This window comes from Corvus moneduloides, chromosome 5, assembly GCF_009650955.1.
Source record: "Corvus moneduloides isolate bCorMon1 chromosome 5, bCorMon1.pri, whole genome shotgun sequence".
Taxonomy (NCBI): domain Eukaryota; kingdom Metazoa; phylum Chordata; class Aves; order Passeriformes; family Corvidae; genus Corvus; species Corvus moneduloides.
Window position 1 is genome coordinate 38,830,876 of NC_045480.1, and position 18,077 is coordinate 38,848,952.

Sequence of the window (18,077 nt, forward strand, 5' to 3'; positions counted from 1 at the left end):
AGCCACAGAATAACATGCAAAAACAGTTTCTTGACCTCAAAGCCTCATGAAACATTGACTGTGTCCACTCCTATTTTTAGATGTGTGCTCTGCAGTGCCATATTCCTTAATATAAAGCTGACCCAAATGTTCCAATAGCAGACGTTGGTTTCTCTTTGATAGCCAATGCATATCTCTGCTTTCCAAGTTTCTGTAAACACATCATTATAAAGAAGGCCAGTCTTACTTTTCCCAGCCTTCTTTCTAATTATGTGCCTGCTGCCAGGAAACTTGCCTTTTTTTTTTCTTTTTTCTTGTCTTCACTACTAAAATTTAAACAAATGTCTGATGTATGCTGCAGAGTTCGAAAAGAAGAAAAAAAATTCAAAGCTGTTACTGTTATAAGTTACAAGGTTACTAACACCAAATTCCCTTCAACACCCAGTGATAAACAGACAAAAAAATTTAGTTACAAGAGTACACTAAGTACTAGATCACCAAATATGTCTTCCTTATAGACATATGAATCCCACAGAACAACCCAAAACGCCAATGTTTTGGTTTATTTTGGTTTAATTTTGGTAAGAAGCTGTAGTAAATCATCTAAAAGATCAAGTCTCCTACCCATTACCAACTCTCTTCAGAACTATCACTGGGTTCCTACAGAAGTCTCGTACAAAGAAGGCTGGGAAGGCACTCATAGTTCCTTGCTCTATCATATTAAGGACTGATTTAGTGAGTCTTGGGCTACAGAGATGCACAGAGCCGCTGCCGCCACAAAAGCATCCTTTCTCCGTTTGGAAACACCAAGGGGACGGCCGGGGTCGGCAAATAAAGTGCATCAGCCAAACTCGAATGCGACTACACACGATGTAGCAAACTAAAAGAGCAAGAAAGAGTCGATCAAAAATAGAAGTACTCGAAAGATAGGCGGTCAGCCCGGTCCGATTACAGCATGATTTCATGTACCCTGACCTTTCGCCTCCCGTCACCGTTTCTGCCGTGCGTTCACCTCATCTGAAGAAAAGACGTCACTAGGAACTTCTGAAAGTACCCTGCCATCTTACCTCGGCGACGCGTAGCGGGCAGTTCTCACATACCCCAGCGCAAGTTCCCGGGGACGCGGCGAGCGGCGGCGGCGGCGCGGAGCGGAGCGGCGCCCGCAGGTACCCGGCGCTATATAGGGCGGGCCCGGGGCGCAGGCACCGCGCCGTGACTCACAGAGGAGCCGCCGCCGCCGCCGGCGCGTCCCACTCCGGCAGCTTCACGTTAAGAGTCCCGCGGCTGCCCCGGGCGCCCCGATGCGTGCGGGAGGCGTTACCAGGCTGCCGGGAACGGCAGGGAGACGTGCGTTTCCCGCAGCGAGTCGCCATCGGGATGTTTCTACCCGCTGCCGCAGTCTAAGCCTAAGTCTCCCTCGGAGCTGCAAGAACGGTGACTTTGCGATACGCTTTTTGCCAAAAAATGCTCGGGTCCCAGGCTGGAAGTTCACTTTTTTTCCGTCCAGGAACATCCATAGCCAGCAGAAAAACTCGAGAAGGCTGCAACAGCCTAGTGAGTAGAGGAAACATCCCAGGCTCTTCCATATTGTCATACAACTGCACAAAAGTGTTGCTACCAGAATTTACATCAGCTTTTCTGCGAGGCAGAAGTTTGCACGATTTCCACATCATTTTTGTCTGCATGACAGAATGGGTTGGGATGGCTACACGTTTAATGTAAAACTGTGGAAGCAATGTCTTAAGTTGTTCTGCTAAGCCCTTTAATACTTCTGCATTCTTTTACAGTAACACTTATGCCACTACTCATCACTACGAAGTCCCCAAGTGTTCAGATTAAACTGAATTTAAAACTTTTTTCAGAAAAAAATGTATCAAGCCATTGCACTGTAGTCATCTGTGTTACAAATAGTCTCCTGTGTCTTCCTCATCTGCCAAAGAATAGCATCAGTGATCAGAAAAAATTTACCATATGATGTAAAAATCTAGCTGTTTTGTGGTCTAATTATGCGAAACCTTCCAGAGCGTCAAACACGTACTCTAAAGACATTAATTACTACTAGTCATTCCACTAAGGCCTTCATTTGAAGGTAGAAAATTCTTTTATTTTTCCTCTTCTTTTTTCTTCCTTTTTTCTACAAGAAGATAAAGAGTGCTAGATTTGTGTTGTTGGTTCATACCCTTCTTACTAAAAGCCACTTGGCTGAGATCCAGTGTTTCTTACAAGTTACATGCTAACATCAGTTTTGCAAGTAATCATAGAATGCAACTAATCACTAGTAACATCTACTTAAACATCTGCTTAAAACAAGATGGATTATCTCAAAAGATACATCTATAAAATCTTTATTCTCATGCTTAGCCCATGGAGGGGATCTGTGGTATCACTTCCATTTTCTACATCATGAGCAGCAAATGAGCGTATGAACATGCTGACTTTTATCTCACTGTTCAGCATCCTGGACAAGGGTTAAAAGATTTTAGGGATGGATGAAAGCAAGGGTGATCCTCTTTCTTTTTTGAGCTCCAGTTTCCAGTCAGTGTGTATTATAGTTCAGCTCTGGATGCCTGAAAATCTGTTTGCTTTACAAGAACATCACCATAACTATTTTCCCCCAACTGGTATGAACCTCTAACATGAGCAAGACCTCTACCTGAGAAATTTCATTCCACAATGGACAATGCAGAACCAGGTAGCACTGAAAATTTCCCAACCCCTTTCACACTTTTTCACCATTAAGCCTTCTTTAAGACTCAGAACTCACTCCACATCACTCCAGAATATAACAGGAAGAACAGAAGAATGCTGCCAATTAGGAGAAAGGGTGGGGAAAATAAAGTATCTCCCCACTGCTAGAACAGAGAGTGGCATGCCAGAACCTGGCAGTGAGAAGGCTGGCACTGCACGAGCACTCTGCAGTTCTGGTACATGACCTTAGGGAAGAAGCATGGTAGCCCATACACATAGTATTAAGATAGCACAAAGATAAAAGGAGTATCACTCATGGCTGATCAGGTCTCTTTATGATTTTTGGTAGGTATGCTTGTTGAGAACAGTATTTTATCTAAAAAACAGAACACAGTTCTATTACAGCCAGTAATAGGTGCAGATAATGTAACACGAACAACAAAGAGCAGACTGATGTACAGTAGGAAAAGTCAGTGACAGAAAAACAGTACCTGGGCTTCACATCTCTTAACTGCAACTTCTCCTTTGTATTTGATTATAACAAATTGAGATAATACTGCATTAAAGACATGCATTAAGGAGTTCTCCAACATTTCTTCTGTCACAGCTCTTAAAATCTTTGCATGTAAGAACTTTATGTGTATGAATATGTTCAATTCATGGAGATGGAAGATGAAAGCAGAGACAGCTTGTGAACATCAGCTTAGTTCAAGACACTTGCTTTTCTCTGACTCCACAGCATATTTGGGCATGGAAAGTGGAAATGAAGCTCAGCTTACTGGGAAACAAGCATGAGGCATAATGTAAGATAAAGATCCAAAGAGAAAAGAAGTAAAACCATATGCTTAACTTAAAACTTAATATGATCTGTGATTCTTTCTTGTAAACAACTTTGCCTGTAATTCCAGCCCCAGGAGCATTTGTTTCTAGTTTAAGGAGTTTCCAACTATATCTACAGCATGGCTGGCAAACTGAAATGAGGGAGACTAATTTACACATAAGAAGACAGTTGCCTACAACTCTAATTAAGTCCTAATATTTAAAAGAAATAATTAAAACATAATTATAATGATAACAAACAGCTTTTGGAAAAATGCAGTAAAAGATCTCAACAATTCATTTCTGTGGACCAGGGAAGATAATGGTAGATGTCACTAGTAAAGCAGGCAAACACAAAACTGCCTGAAGTTTTTTGCTAGCATTCATTCAAACTTTGAGAAGCTTCACAAAATTAAGATTTACTTTTCAAACCACCCTGTAAATAAAATGAAATTAGTATTGTTTGAAGTACAAAAACTAAAAAGGATGACTTCAGAAAAGAAAAGCTGAAAATGAAGAGAGAAAATGTTACACAAAGTAATCACATCCTCAGCAATGAGTGAAAATAAATGAAAATAACTCAATGGACTTCATGAAAGAGTCTGTCAAATTCTTAAACTACTACAGAATAATTTGTAGTATTTAAATATGACTTTTTGCCTGCAGTGTATCTTCAGTGAAGGAAGTGTATTTTAATAGTATACATATATTTTCATTCACGACAGTTGTTTTCCAGGTGCTACTATACTACAAAAAACTACACACTTCTATTTCCTTTCTTCTCTTTGCCTCCTTGATTTTTCCTCATTATGAGATGCAAAAATTTAGCATGGTAGCTGCTGACTTTACAAAGACATTTAAAGCTATACTGGAGTGTGCAATTCTGATCACACTAGTTAAGACCAGACCTCTCAAATTTTTAAAATCAAAACAGGATGGTTTGACAAAAGAAAAACATCCAGCAAATGAAACTTGAAAAATTCTGAGGTCTAGGAAGAAGTTGTGATTGAGATTCAAATGGTCTTTTCTAATGGGGGAGACACATGACATGAGATTCTTTTGGTCTTAAAAACTGGAAATTAATTCAAGGATATAGGCATGCCTGTAAATTAACCCAAATAGATTTCAGCTAGCCACAATGCAGCTTTGCATCATATTACAGTTCAAACATCATTAAACTCAGATGGAAATGTCAGTAAAATAGACCCTGAAGGATTGACCAGAAGAGGGAACTGAAAGAATTTACAAGCTTCCAAACTGATTCATATTCAGCTGATGGAATTCAATGATCTATGGAGCCCAGTTCAGCAATCTCCCTGTTTTTCCTGCATAAATGCAGGAAATGCATCCCATTTACACTAGCTGTGCAAAATAAGCTTTGGCATGCCAACCATTGTGGATTTTAAATTTTTTATTTAAAACAAAAAAAACTATCTCCATAAAACTACATCACCTCCCATACTTTACTTGACAAAAAATTCAAAGCCTTTCTGCATAGCTTTGAATGTGGATTCCTAAGCCAGGAGCAGGACACTGATTTTCTTGGAATGTGTGAGAGTTTGAGATTTCTTTAGAAGGCCAGAATGCAAAGTTAGGATTTCCCAAAACCAAAAGTGACTGACTATACCTCTGAAATGGTACCAACTACCAATCAAAGTTACCAAACATGTGCCAGTCCAAAGCATTTAGCACTCTTTCAAGTATCCTGTACACCTAACTTGGCTGGTGTTGGCAAACACTGAGGTCGTAACTGTAAATTGCTTTGTTTGGCTCTGTTTGGTGAAGATCACAATGTCTGAACTAGAAGTATCAAGCTGTTTGTGGCTTTTGTGGCTTAGCACTTCTGGAAAATAAAAGTTCACATTTGTTGCAAGAAAGATTATTTAAGCAAACATTTCCCATCACTTTCAATTCTGCAAATACACACCATTAAACTTATGTGTTTTACAAAAAGGAAAACACAGCTAGGGCGAACAGTTGATAGGAAATCATACTGCAGTCTCTGATCTATGAAAACATGATTCAACAACAACAATAATGACAACAAAAGAACTTTGTCCAAACTTCTAATAATACCTACAGAAAAAAAAAATCGGCAGTTTCTATTGCTGAGACAATTTTCATAAGGCAGCAGTTACCATTTTTGTGGAAATATATGTATACTCGCATGTGTGAGTGTATATACACGGTGACAAAGTGACTCATGCTTAAGTCTTCTTTGTTATACCACTATTTCACCTTTCAGACTAAAATAGCAAAGGTATTCAGGGTAAAAAATTAAATTGTATTGATCAAACTTACTGTGCAACCCCTATGACAGCACAGAAAAAAACTGTGGGTCTACTATGTAGGCATTTTCTAACGAGGAACTGCAACAGTGATGGTTGAACAACAAGCATATAGAGAAGTATCCCAATGATTTCCTAAAGTTCCTAGTTACCTCAGTACCCACACGATTGGTCTGTTTCATCCATGAGTAATCCATGAGATTTCCTGGCCTGCACAACTACTGATACAGCAATGTATAAGAGCTCTGGAAATTAAATATAACAAAATATAACCTAGAAAACCATTCACTCCTCAGGCTTTACTTCATAGTAAACCTGACATAACACTTTTCAGCTGTGATACTGAAATTCCCTTTTACAAGCATTGCCATGGATTTATGAGAGGTCTACCTGCACTTCAGATGCTAAAATTGTTAGAAGGCTTATAAAAAGTCACAGATGATTACAGCAATTTGAATGTCACCTGTAAGTGCTTCCCAGTTCTGAACTCAAATCTCAACACTACATTCTCTTCTTTAATAGCCTGATATGGCAATAGTTAGTGTGTTGTATTTTTCAATTAGCTACACTTCAGTAACTTACAGCTGCTGTAATTGTGAGGCCTGTCAGGCAAGATAAAGAAGCTGTTTCTTCTGAGTCAGGCTTCCCCACCATATTTAAAATGTTTTTCAGTAGCTGTTTATGAGCTGATCTTGACACAATTTCAAGATCAAGGCATAACTTACTTCTTTTCATCAGGATGTCAAGCTCACAGTGCATGTAATTGTTTGCTATAAAGGCTGTGACTTTAGGACACGTTCTGTTGCTAACATTTTGAAACCAGAGCAAACCAGGCCAGTATGTTAGATGTTACTGCTGAAGTTTGTGCCCACAGCTATTTAGTTTTCTCTATTCTAGGTTTCACACAGTCAGCAAAGGTTACAGCTCTTCCTTCTGAATATTTGTTGTGTTGATTCTTCTGAAGAGAAAAAGTAGATAGTGTTCCATGGGTTTTTCCACCAGGAATAAGACCTTCTAACAAGTAGGTAAAACAATGTCCCAAGACACTGCAGATTAGGATCACAGTGCATGAATTTTACGCTTCGGTTTAAACCAGTACCTAACTTGCATTTCTGATATCCCATTATATTTTCCATATTTTATGTTGTTACAAAATGCTTTTCTATCTGAATTGTCGGGACAGTATTAGGGTTTTCTAGTACTCATTTTCTTTATTTTCTCTCTTTCTCTGCTACTGTTCTTAACTGCAAAGACACCTCTGTTTCTCAGGGGTGCATGTGTACCCTTTCCAGATGAATTTCTAAGTTTTCATTAGAATACTACAGGAGACAAAAACTTATAATGTATTTTTGTAGTGCTTGAAATTACCTGCAATGGGATTCTTTCCCCCTGGGCAAAGGGTGACTCATTTATCTTCAGTCTGCTAACCAAAGGGGCTGCCAAAGACCCCTCCTTTCTAAACAAAAATCTGTAGAGAGCTTTCAGAAACATGAGAAAATATGACAAACACAGCTTGAGTTCTTAACTTAGCTGGCAGAAGATCACAGGAGGATATGGACAAGTCCGCCAGCCTCGATCCCCTGCATTTACCACTCTGCTGGTAGCAACAGAGAGCAGCTCCCTGCACATAGACTGCTTCCCCGGCTTCCTTGGCATCTCCCCCTCTGCTCCTATTCTGAAATCCTCCAGCTCCAACTTCCTTATTTGGTTGCCGGGACTGTTCTTTGTCTGGCTGAGCCCCCCGGGCCACGCCGCCCCCGGCTCGGCCCGGCCCGGCTCCAGCGGGCCACCCCGCCCGGGCCCCGGGCGAGCCGCGGCCATGCCCATGTAAGGAGCAGCTTCCCGGGCCGGGCGGGCCGCGGGTCCCGGCCGGGAGCGCTCCGGCTCCCTCCGCTCACCCCTGCAGCAGCCTCGGCTCCCACCGCACGGCCGCCGCGGGCTTCCCGAGCAGCAGCGCTCCCCAAGCCGCCCTAGCTGCGTCTGCAAACCACTGGCAACAAGACAAAGGAAAATGAAGCTATGAAGTTTCAGTGTAAAAACTCACAGATTCCTGTCATATTTTCCATTGTTCTTTAGAACAGGTTACAGCGTGTCCTTTGGGGATTTCACTGGTGCTTTCCGCAGAGAAAAAGGAATCCCTCAACAGAGCTACCTACTTTTTTAAAAGTTACTATTCTGTTATGCTACATGAAGAAAGAAAGCGAGACTAGTTTTACTCTCGAAATATCCCAAACTTTTTAAGGTAGCGTTTATAAGGAGCAGCTTACCTGCTGGGAGACAGTGAAATTTGCTAGGGGAACACTCCCTACTGTTGCTACTGTTGCTACTTAGTTTTAGCAGCACTTCAGGTACTTCCTGAGAAAGAACTGACAGTCAAGCCGTACGCGTCTATGTAAGAGCCACAACAAGCAAGGAAGAACAGTTAAATAAAAAATTTTTAAAAAACCAACCAAAACCCAGTCCGGCTGGTCACCATATTTTGTTGTTCACATCTTTTAGATTTAGTCTTTTGAAGTGGATTTATGTGATAGCTGCCTTTTTTTTTTTTTTTTTTTTTTTTTAATACAAAGATCAGGGAATCCTGTAGGAAGTGATTTTTCTTTAAATTTAAATGAGAAAATGACAACAGTTCAGGAGAATATATACTGAATATGTCCACACGGACAGAAGAAACAAAAGTTAATCCACAGAGATCTAGCTGACTAAGGAGCTTATTGAGCTGTTACTCCTTAAAAGGAATACCCTTAACAAAGTAGAGATTTAAAATTAGTAAAAGTGTTCTGAGACAGTCCTCTCATGCAGCGTGACAAGAAACAACATTTTGAAAAAATTAAAGAAGGTATAGCTAATCTTCAAACTTTCTAATTCTGTTTGGGAATCTGGAAGCATTCCTGTATTTCTCAATATGGTTCCTTAGTATTAAGTTATGAAAACAAGTTCTTAAATACCAAAACTCCTTCCATTATTGCAAGTTTCTGTGGATGTTTGGGTGAAGCAGAAAACAAGTAGTAGACTGGCACAGAGAGCACTGCTTTAAGTCACTGATATACAGGGCAATAGTGAATGCTCCCAGGCACAAGTAGATGAAAAAAATAATTATGGAGAATACAAAGGTGCATTTATAACCACCTTCCTATAAGATTCCAGCTGCACCCAAGTCAGTTGTATTCTCAGCTCAACAGAAAACCGGCTCTGGTATTTTTATACCGCATTCTTGCCCTCAAGAGAGGCCTGAACAAGTCTGTTTACTTGTGAGAAACCCTCAAACTAGAAAAACGTAAGGAAACAGCTTAATCAAATAACAGAAGAATAAATATATTGACCACATCATAATTACATTACACATTTAAATTAGCATGCTAAAATTCACCTCAGGAAAAACGCAAACAAACCAAACAATTTCAGCAAAATAAGAAACATATAGGAACAATTTAGGAGAATTTATGCCCAGAAAGATCAGTTTTCAAGTTGTCTGTTTCGAGATTAATGTAAATAAAATATTCCTAACTGACAAAGAAAATGCTAAAATAAAAATCCAAAATACAGAAATGCTTTAAGGATAAATGAAACTAAGGTCACAATGATATAGCATTGTCGAATAGTAATTAAAACAAAATGCCATTATCTTATGGAGCTCATCCTCTCTACTGCTAACGGCTGCGGAAGTACCAGTTTATTTCAGAACTACTCCATCATCTTCAGCAGGTGTTCAGGCTACTGACAAATAACTCACTGCTGATTCTGCAAGCAATTTATTGTCCAGGCCCTGTCATCTGACATCAGTTGATCTGAATGGAACAAATGACATCACAAGAGATATGTTCAGGGTAGGAGGACATATCCTTCGACCTTTGATGTGCTGTTCTACATTTGCTCTTCTGCAAGTAGGAGTAGTCTCTGCTGCATGAGAAACTGACAATGCTCTCAAGAAAGCTATCTAAAAACCTAAGATAAATGCATATGAAAGGTTAGGTTTTTACCCTTGCAGAAAGGGTGACCTCCCAGAAGTCTGGAAGCTACTACCCAACTGACTTTCACTGAAAGTTCCAGTCCTCTCTCTGCGTGGTCAAACAGGTTTCAAAGAAAAGGTTTGTCTCTCTAAATACTCCAGATAGCTAAATTGCTGCCGTTGACCCCAGTGGCAATCTTTCATGTGCAAGTATATTTCTATGCAGGTAGAGCATATCTGCTCCCCCCATGCCATCTTCTCATTTTGGTACCTGCCAGTTTGTACTTCCTTCACCTCCCCCAGTGAACCCACTCACTCCAACTACTCCAGTGCTCACATTAAATCTACAGGTGCAACTAGACTGAGCCATGGCAGCTCTTTCTCATAGGCTTGAAGCATTGCCCTCAGAGAACCACACCATATCCTGTCCCTCCTTTGCTTCTGCCAGAGGGTGCCCTCATGCTGTCCAGCCCCACATCCACATTATGGCAGTTTCATGTAGTCAAAAACCAGAAAGCTCTGCAGGAGCAGTAGAACAGAAATGTGCCATAAAAGACCACATCATTAACCCAACGGACCTGAGTAGTTTTATCATCTGAATATGAAAGTATTTGGTACCAGCACACAACTACTTACCAAGGTTAGAGTACTGGCAACAACTGTTTCAACCTGCTACTTGGAAACACTGAATTCAAAAATTACAAAATCTTTACTATTATTAAAGGAATTATGAAAACAATGAAAAAAACCTCAGCATTTTATCAGTAAAATAAAACTGATTTTCTGTGCTAACGTTCAGGCTTGTAATAAAAACTACTGGCATTGTAGCATAAGCACTAAAACACTTAATGATATTGTAAAACATATTCAATAACACATAATCATATTTCTCAGACTAAACATCTTAACATATTCTGAATGTATAGATACACACACTGATAATAATATATTTTCATACATATCTTCAAAAAATCCTCTGCCAAAGTATGAGACTGTGCATTGACTTAACTGATAAAACAGGCCTGTTGTACACTAGCCAGTTTGTTCACTAGCACAACTGTTCAACAATAAGTAATTACTACACCTCAGTTTATAGTTTCAACTGAATTATCATTTAATCTTAATGCATGTTTTTCTGATCATAGACCCATGTGAGCAACATTAATTATATATGAAATCCATGTGTATTCGTATCAAAATTATATCATCAGAATTTTCAGTGCAGAAGTACTAAAACTTATCCTGGGAGAGACCTGCATGAAAGCTACTCTGAAATGTAAGGTAGTTATGAGAGGTCAAAAGCCATGCATTGACTTATATTTACTGCAGCAGTCAAGGACAAGGCACATGTCTGAGAGAGTTGGTCAAAAATTCATGGGAAGAGGAAGCACTATTCTCCATATGCATAGCTGGCAAGTCCCATTGCATGTAGATCTGGAAAAAAAATTGCCTACATGTTTTCATCAAAATGGAGGAAATACACAGAACAGCAAGTAGATGACCATTTTCCAGTCTGGTTTTAGAAAGACATATATGATGCATGACTTTGTTAAATGATGACTAGTGTTACCTGCAAGTGGTAAATAGTAAATAAGTACTGACTGCTGTGAGGAGCAGCAGAATGAAATGATGAAATGAAAAACTGAAGCTGACTATAAATGGAAAACTTCTCAGTATTATTCCATAGTTTGACTCATCTCAGTCTGTTGGGCAAATTAGAAGATCCAGAGATCAGACAGTGTTAAACAGAGAATAAAGCAGTACTGTAACAAAATTAGCTCAGCAATACTAAATAAGTTTAGCCCTCTTGGTGCAGTGTTCTAGTGAGATCTTCTTCCTTTGTAGAGTCATGTTTGTTAGATGCTCACAAGTTGAACAGAACTTTGAGGAATCAAAATCCACCATAATGTATAACAAAAAGACATGCATCGTGAATACTGGGGCTGTCAAAGCACAACATGTTAAAGACTTAATTTTGTCCTTTAGAAACCAGGTTTCCTCTTCCTAGACATTAAAACATATTATTAAAAAAAACCCCAAACCAACAAAACGACCCCAGAAATACTTCAATAGTAATTTGCAATAACTGATTTTATGGGTAATGCACTCCTCATGGGAGTTCAGAATGACTTAGAAGATTTGTGGACAAGGTTTTAATGCCCTGTTTACATTTCCTGGGAGCTTAAGAAAAAACAGCCTGAAATAAGCTGCAGCTAATGTGCTACAGGAAATGAAGGAAGACAACCAGACTTCTCAAGAAAGATTTACATTTATATAATGGTGATGGCTATATTTTGGCTTAGAAAAAGGAATGCAACTGTTCTAAAATACACAGAAAATCTGTTGACTAGTGTTTCTCCTTAGTAGTGGATCATGAACCACTCCAACACTGTACACTGCAACAAAATGCTTTTTAAGAGAGCTCTTTCACCATTGCATGATACTTTGTTTAGAAACCAAAATATCTTGTATCAGCAATTCCTCTCTGTATGGCAACCAAAGAGACACTAAGCCAGCACAACCCTCATCTATGCCAAATGTGTTGGTGTGAAACCCACCAGGACATTTTCCATGGTTTCTATGGAGAAAGCATTCAGTCTGTTGGTAAGCAGTAATATGTTCTTGGAAGTATAACATCATCTTTTATGAAAGATGTCCACAGCACATTGATAGAAGAACCTGCAACCAGCTTCTCACCGTTTTGTAAAATTTCCATTTGTGGGAATCAGGTGCCTTTGAAATTAAAGTTTAGAAATTGAAATTAATTAAAGGGGAAAGTGCTTATTACATCTTAAGGACATTATAGCATGCGAGCGCTTCTGTAGAGAATTAATTTATTTGGCAGATGACCTGAATAGTGCCAGAAATAAGACTTTTTCTCTACACTAAACTATGCCTATATTTGGCTTGATCACAAGCTCTTTTATTTAAAAAGAAAAAAGCAAAACCCTGTGCTACCAAAAAATTAGCTTTGCACATGTTCAGCATGACATCATCATTTCAGCCAGATTTTTTTCTGTTGGGTCAGAAGTCCATGAATCATGCACATAGAGTGGCCTATGTGAGATCTCTGGACTGTTACTGGCTTAGCAGGACATTTCTAGAAATCTTGTCCTGACTCACAGATAAAAAGCTTTCAGAACTGAAAGCAAGGAGTTTATCTTGCCTTCATTCCCAATGCTTGCTCAATATGACAAGGCAACTTGATAAGATGCTGTATGGTGAGAGAACAGAGATTAAAGGAAATCATGGGAGGCTATAAAAGTAACTTCTTGTACCTGACTTTATAAACTCACTTTCATGTAATTTCTTGAGATATGTTTGGGTAGAAATGGATGAACAAACTTGTCCAAATTAGTTTTAACTTTGGTTTTGACCCAGTCTTACATGTTCAACTTCCACAGAAATCCTTTGAGAGAGTTTGCACCATGCATCTCTTTCTGGGCTTCTTACTAGTATATTTGGGAAGCATGAAGTTTTGCATACATCAGCTATTCAGCTGAGATGAAAATAAACTGCAAAGGGATATAGTATCATAAAACTTCATTTCAAGAAAGTACTGTAAGACAAATGTGTTTATACTGCAGTAAGCCCGAGTATTAAAATGCTACATTTCATTCAACCAAGATTATTGGAACAGTTTTGCAAAATCTGTGAAGTGTGACATAAGCCTGCAGGTTTTGATGCCTCCCTAAGATGTATATGACTTCTTAATCTAAATTACTTCACATTAATCACTTCATTTTTACTATCTAATTTCCAGTGGATGCTGGGCATTTTTTTCCCATTTCTTTTTTTACCATGACCAGAAATGGTAAAAAAATTTTCATCAGGTACAACAACTTTGCAAGTATGCAGTTTCCATGGCTTAAAAAGACCATGCTCTGTAAAAAAAGAAAAATCACAATTTTGGTGGTTTTTTGTTTTTCTTTTGTCTTATATGAGTTGTTCTGAATGACATTTTGCTTTCACATGGTTTTACTAGTTTTTAAGATCCTACTTGAATTTTTACTAGGCTTTAAAATTACAGTAGACTAATAAGTGGAATGGAGTAGACAACATCTGTTAACTGATGACATATAGGTGCTAAGGTGCTTTGATATTTTCCTTTTTACAGTGTTAGGCCATGAGAGAAACCTCTTTTTGCCAAAGCTAAACAACACACAACAGCTGTATCTCAGAACATGACAAAGACTGTGATGCGAGGTTTGGCTGAGGATTACTTCATGGTCAGGGATGCTGTATCTCAACTACAATTTTTAAAGGTCCAAGTTCCTTTGAGAAGATATACCCTGAAAGGAGTACGGCAGGCCAGAGCCTTGAGATGCCAAAAGTTCCATGAACTTCTACAAGTACCCATTGTGAGGGCAAGTGCAACTGCAGCAGTTATTCTTAGGCAGCAAATATAATTCATGGTATCACAGCTATGCTGGTGAATAATTATTTACATATTCACATTCTACTGATATCAATAGGTACAAACAACAAAAGAAACTATGTTTAAACAACTCCAGAAACAGAAACCACACCAAAATGAGTCTTGTCTTTTTAATGACAAAAGGAGCAAAGCTGAGCACAGACCTCTGAATTATTTGCTGCACACAAACTCCCCTTATTTCTGGCAGGCCTTTCCACTGGCACACAAGGAAGTCAGTATCTCATCAGGATCCTAAATTACTTGCTCTTCCTTGAACCTTCTGTCTTATGTTTTAAGGATCTTTTGTCCCCCTCAGCTCACCTTAAAGAACTGCAATTCTTTTTTTGATTTTGGATACAGTGAGCTAGGTAACCACACTAGCTCACTCTTCAAAAATATGCCTCTGACTGATTTATTTGCATCACTGTTTCCTGGCTTGTTCTTCTATGAAATACTGTATAGCTTCCTTTACTTACGTACACATTCCAGAGAACACAACACACAATGAAGTGAGGAAACAGTCCCACGTGTATGTAAAAGGCAATACAGTATTTTTATTTCTTTTCTAATTTCCCAATAAGCTAAGAGAAAAAACAGGTCCTAAATAATACTGCCAGCAGAATGGTATTATGAATAGTATGGTTTGATACATGATCTGGGATGTAATTCTCAAAAAATGAAATAAGTCTGATAAGTCTAATCACTAAATATACTTTCTTATCATACTTTAATCAGATATTGCTTGGACAGCATCCCATACATTCTGCAATAAAACAACATGTAAGTAAAGTCTGGATTTTTGAAACAAGGAGCTGCAATTCTGGTCACTGGTCTGGGAAACTAAAAGCCACCAAAACCCAATAGCCACTAAGTAAAAGATGAATCATTTCAGAGAATGGTAAAAGGGGAGAAAAAAAACCCAACAAACCCAAACAGAAGGGAAAAAGAACAACCCACACTTCAGTAAAGCCTATAGGAATCAACTGGCTTCAGACCAAAAAATGCTAATGGAACACAGATTACCTAAGAAGAAGTGAAATAAGTTTCCAAGAGCCATGGAAGTTGATTAAGACAAATACTCATTGTACATGGAAAAAAAAGCAATTCCACTGGACCACTTTCCAAATGCCTGATCTTGCACTCCTTGTACGCCCTAATTCCGTTTAAAGTTATGAGTTTAGGCTAGGTGTTGGGATTATATAACTATGTCTTAAAAGACAAATGCAAAGTAGTACAAAGCAAAATTATACACAAACCCAGGATTAGGAAAAAAACCCCCATAGCTAGACAAAAAAAAAACCCCTAGAAATTTGGAAAGAAAACTACAATGAAAATAGCCAGAGGTGAGGTATATTTCTAATCCCTTCCTCTAGAACTGGAAAATATTGAGGAGGAGGAAATTCAGAGTAAAGGGGATGAAACTGTGGAAGTTAAACAGTCTTGTCAAAAAGAGAAGTATTTGAGTAACATTTCCTAAACTACTTTAAAAGGGAGTAAACTAACCAAATGCCTTCTGAAATTGGCTGTATGCCCACCACTTTGGTTGACTTTAGGGTCAGTAAGGCAGAGGACAGACATAAGCTAGCATAGCTGAAAAATCAATACAGTTAAAACACAGATGGAATTTATTGTAGAGCAGCTGGAAATGCAAAGAAAGAATTCTATGGATCTATACTGACAGTGTAACTTTGAAAAACATTCTCCAAGTATGAAAGTGCTTTACAAAACAAACAACTTAGACATAGTCATACTACAGAAAACAGAACGTTCTACTCTGAATGTCTGGCATAATATTTCTGATCGGTTTAATAATATTATCTTTCACATCAATCCAAACAGACCTGCTAATGAAGATCAATAAATCCTTCACATGATAATATAACATGTATGAAAAAATCCATGAATTGGACAGAAGACAACTGTACAAAATAAAATGGGAAATTCTAAGTGGTTTTTTTTCCCCTTTGATTTTCTTGTAATAGATATTCTGGTTAAATTCTCAGGTATTTTGCAGCTTTAAAGAATTCCTGGAAACCCTTCAAGACATTCACCCATGTCAAGATTTTTATTCTGCAGGGAGTCATGTCAGAATCAACACAATAAATGTTACCACGCAGTATTGCTAGCGAGTCACTGTTCGAGAAAGTTTCCTGATGTACCACTGCACAGGACAGTTAGTCATACCTTGTAAGTTTTATATTTCAAAAACCCCTGTTCTAAAATACTCTGTACCAAGAGTAACATTTAAAAGATTTTTGTTAAAGGTGTACTGAAGCCACCTTACACACTAAAGAAAGATGCAGTTTCACTGTTATTTTGGGCCAGAGGTGAAAAGGTAGTGATCTGGCCAAAAAACGAACATTTTTTTTGGGCTTACTTTTCAACCATATCAGCTACTTAATTGATGTAGTCATGTGTCTGCATGACTGCTGGTGTTTTTGCAGGGGGAGAAGTTGTAAGATGGGGGTTGAGGAATACAGGTTTATCCTTTTTTTGTGGCAAAGTATGGCCCTTGGTGCAGCATAAGCCAGACAGAAAACTACCCACTGAAAACAACATGAAGACACTAAATTCTGTCATGTATCTCCTTAAGGCATATGTGGCATCTGAGACTGGAGATTAAGAGAATAAAAAACCGTAAACCTTTGCACTTAGAGACTAGAAAAACAATGCATAAAGAATGTATAAAATACTTCTTAGAGAAAACTATGAAGCTCAAAGGATAGCAAGTTGACTGAGAAGCAGGTTACAGGTATTTCACTGGGAGGAGCTCCACCTACTTAAGAATGCCAGGTCATTTCTGAACCAGAGTATACTTTTATTACCCCTTTTTGTCTCTGTGTTGAGACAAACTCCTTCTGATCCTACTTTGCAAAGTTAAAAAAAGCTCATCTGACAGCAATGGCACACATGCTCCATTACATCTTGCAGTCCCACCTGATACGGTGTAGAATGGTTTACTAAATAAACATTAGAGGCTACTAAACATACCTCTCAGATCAAAACTGGAGAGATAGATAATCTTTTTTGGATACTTACATGAATGTTGGTGAGAATTCAGAAGAACTTGTGCAAACAACAGAGAACGTCAAGATTACAACAGCACACATATAATACTTGGGAGACAGATATGAACAATATTTGAACCCAGATGTGAATTTAAGCAATACTGTTTTCTATAAACTGCTTCTCACATGAATTAACATGGGTGACTGTCATTCTTTAACAACAGTAAGCAGTACATTTCCAATTCTTTTTATGGATATAAAAAAGCACCATGATATTAACAAATATTACTTCTCTGTTGTTGTTTCTCCAAGACATCTGTGGGATATTAGAAATGTGGGCAGCACAAAAGCCCCATTCCCTCTTTAATCCTGCAACTAGCAGTAGTAGATTCCTACTTGCCAAACAGCTTGGTTTCTGCATTTCTGTTGCTGGAGGAAGAGGTAATTTACACTACCCTATCTACTCAGGCAAACTTTCCTCACTGACAATGACATTCACCTTGGGAATGTCATTGTCAGTGAGGAACTATACTGGCAGAGAAAAACCTGCCAACATACATGCTTGCTATTCTATCCACCAGCATCACCAGCTCTGTCCCTCTGAAGTCCCACTGAAAGGTCTGGCAATGCCAGCTGCATAAGGCAACCACAGATTCCACCTACAAAGAGTCACTATTGAGGGTCTGGTGTCTATAATTCATCTTTACTGGATACGGTAGTGAATGAAAACATCCAATTGTGTCTGAAAGCGTTCATCTCAACTCCAAAAAATATTACTCAGTCATGTAACTAAATACATTTGTGTGCAGTGGCCTTAAATCTAAACCACGCTTACTTCAGCTTCAGCTCACTAGACCAAGAGATCTGTAGGGCAGTCTGTCTGGCTAAACTTCCATGAGACAGGTTATGTCTCACTGCAAGGGAAGGGG

General features: G+C 38.7%; 1 protein-coding gene across 7 annotated transcripts in view; it reads right to left on the minus strand.

The window, feature by feature from the left end:
* The window catches only part of PALLD (palladin, cytoskeletal associated protein), a 194,085-nt gene that overhangs the window by 67,436 nt on the left and 108,572 nt on the right, over positions 1-18,077 (minus strand). The window contains exon 1 of one of the 7 annotated variants that reach the window (XM_032108128.1): positions 1,047-1,188. The exons of 5 other annotated variants lie outside the window; for them this stretch is intronic. The gene's annotated coding sequence lies outside the window, so the exon portion shown is untranslated. Of the gene's footprint in view, positions 1-1,046; positions 1,189-18,077 lie in introns of those variants that run through there. One more of the 7 variants, XM_032108129.1, reaches the window with a different exon arrangement.